The sequence below is a fragment of the Bidens hawaiensis genome, unplaced genomic scaffold, assembly GCF_021521415.1.
Source record: "Bidens hawaiensis isolate Kalapana, Puna unplaced genomic scaffold, B.hawaiensis_p1.1 tig00035574_1, whole genome shotgun sequence".
NCBI lineage: Eukaryota > Viridiplantae > Streptophyta > Magnoliopsida > Asterales > Asteraceae > Bidens > Bidens hawaiensis.
Window position 1 is genome coordinate 76,700 of NW_027496196.1, and position 3,237 is coordinate 79,936.

Sequence of the window (3,237 nt, forward strand, 5' to 3'; positions counted from 1 at the left end):
GTTGGGAGGGCAGAATTCTCGCGTCAGAATTTCCTTAAATTCCTCCCAGAGCATGCTGGAAGCAGCTTCTGCGCCACGCGCATGAGCTACTCCATTCCACCATGTAAGCGCTCTAGATTCCAGGACACTGGATGCATATAGGGTTCGTCTGTCTGAGGGGCATTGGGTATGGAGGAAAGTGTTTTCAATCTTTTCGAGCCATTGGAGCATCACGGTGGCTCCTTCAAGACCTGTGAACTTTGGAGGGTTACCCGCGTTAAAGGACTTAATGTTATAACTGGAGGTATTGTTTTGGCTCAAGGCTTGGGCTATCGCGGCGGCCATTTCCTGGGAACGTTGCTGTCTACGCATGCGCGAGGCTTCTCTTCTCTGAAATCGGCGAGATAGCGGAGGCATTCTATAAAAATTTTAATTTTAGTTAATATCTTGGTTTTAGCGCAAAGTTTTAATCTTATAAAGCTTGGTTTCACGGAGTCAGTTACAGTCAAAAGTTAAAGTAAAATAAATGACCCTAAATGCAGACTTAATAAAGGTAACGAATTCGAATCAAGAATCGACAATTCATGTATCACCATGACTTTCCGAATTCCCAATTTAAAATATACGAGCAAACGAGTATTGGAGATTGACGATTCATGTATCACCATGACTTTTCAATCTTCAATATAAAACGTACAAGAAAATGAGTATTGGAGGTTGACAATTCATGTATCACCATGACTTTTCAAGTCTCCAACCTCAGAACATAATCGCAAATGGAAATTGAAAATCAACTATTCATGTATCACCATGACTTTTCGGATTTTCAAGTCCAACAAACGAATATGTAAGTAAAATCAATAAAAATCGAAATTCAACAAAAATCGAAATATCGCGAAATAAAACATAAAATCATATACTGCGCAAGCGCGAGCATATTCATAAATAACGAGTAATTAACAATAAGCGCGCAAACATGAGATTTCTCTCATGCGCGAGAGGGGACTCTTAGGTATTCTAGGCCGTTACGTCTAACCACCTATCCTAAAGTCAACGAGCTCTGATACCAATCTGTAACACCCCGACCAAAGGCGGATTATACATCGGGGCGCCACATATTGTTTCATTACTCGTGACACTATTGGGTGTCAATATTTAATAAATACATTCATTCGCGCACGCGCAAGGTAAACAAAAGATAACATAAATCAACATAAATCAATATATTATAAGGCAAAATATTCGAACAACAATAACTTGTCTTGATACATTTTAATCTAGGTCAAAAATAAAGAAAACTTCCTACGTGTCCACAAGCTCCAAAACAGCTACTGCAAACCTGAACATGTGTTAAAATAAACGTCAAACACTTGCGTGTTGGTGAGAAATCAAGTTTAATACAATACATAGATAACAATAAATCTGCGCGCAACACGTGTATGTCTGGTGTTTAACAAGGGTGCAATCAGATTGTGATCAAGCCTAAATAGATCATAGCTCATAGTTCATAGTTCAATCCGTGCTCCCAATTGAGCACAAAAACGAGAAAACATCTGTGCAAGTGTAAACAAAGAAAACCGTAAACGATAGGTCTCCCGTGTTCATCTAATGGATCCATGAAAACTGCGGAATAGGCCGAACAAAGCGGTTAATGATACACACATACAAATAAACAGCCAAGTAAACGTCCTCAACACATGGGATACTGCGCGACTAAAGCTCATAAACAAGTTTAAGACTCTAAGTTTGTATGAACACATGAACATCCCAAAACATTAAAAGCAAAAAGGGATTAGGTACGAGATTACTCACTTGATAAAGATGCGATGATAGATAAAGCAAGAACCAACTTTAAACAAGCACAAGTTAACCTATAAATAAGATTATTGTTTTAATGATTTGTTTTAAGTCTTGATTATAAGTTAGCATAATTAATAAGTAAATTATTATATATATATATATACATTACCGGAAAAGCAGGGCAGAACGGAGGAAGACGGAGGCAGAGAGGGAGGCGGCAGGAGGACAACGGCAGAGAGCAAAAAGGGAGGAAGAGATAATAAGTGTAGTGTGTGAAGTGTTAAGAAAATAGTACTATATCTAGGGGACACAAACCCTAGAAAAGATCTCCAAAAGTAAAAGAAAAGATATCAACAGTAAAAAGTTCTGAAAAGTAAAGATATCAAAAGATATGGTAGCAGGGAAAAAGGGAAAAAGGCTGACAGGATTCAGAAAAAAGGCATGGGAGAGGACAGATAAAGTTACTGGTCAAGCATGGAAAAAGCAGATTCTCAAAAGATTGTCAGTCACTTTATCTGCCAACCAATGGGGTTGGCGCGCATGCTGCGCCGAAAGTAACTTTTCAGACATAAAGCAGATTAGGTCAACAGCTCAAAAGATAAGACAACTCAAAAGCAACGGCTAGATTAAACAGAAGAAAACTCAAAAGGGTTTAGCGCGAGAGGGCTGACACAAAAGGTCAAGAGAGCGCGAGCGCGAAGGCAGACAGAAACAACCTTAACGCGTCGCGGAAAGAACTACCATTTCTAAGCGCGCCGCGGGAAGAATCACATTTCTTAGCGCGCCGCGGGAGGAACTAAAATTCCTAGCGCGCCGCGGGAAGAACTATAATTCTTCGCGCGTCGAGGGATGAACTACGATCCTTAGCGCGCTGCGGGAAGAACTACAAATCCTTAGCGCGTCGCGGGAAGAACTACCGTTCTTAGCGCGCTGCGAGAAGAATTACAATTCTTAGCGCGCTGCGAGAAGAGTTCGTCTCGCGTATCGCTGAAACAGGTGGTCTTCACGCAGGATTCCTTGTAAGGGGTCTGGCGCGTGGAGCTGCGCAGACAACCTTAGGCGGAAAGGAACAAAGGACAAGCAAAGAGTTAGAAGAAAAAGAGGGAAACAAGGCGTAAGGGCGGGACGGCGACAAGAGGGAAAAGAAGGCGGAAAGAGAGAATGAGAGGGACGGGACGGCGGAAAGAAAGAGAGAGAAAGAGGCGGGAAGGAAAATATATATTATTATTATTAAAAGTAAAATATAAGTATAAATATATATTAAATCATAAAAGAAAGAGATCGGGTCAGAGAAACGGGTACCTGGGTCGGGTCGGATCGGGTAGATGTCACAGTCTCCCCTACTTTAAGAAATTTCGTCCCGAAATTTATCTCGAAGTAGGTTGCGCAGAGAACAGGTGCGGGTACTTGATCTTCATTTGATCTTCCCTTTCCCATGTAAACTCGGCTCCGCGCTTG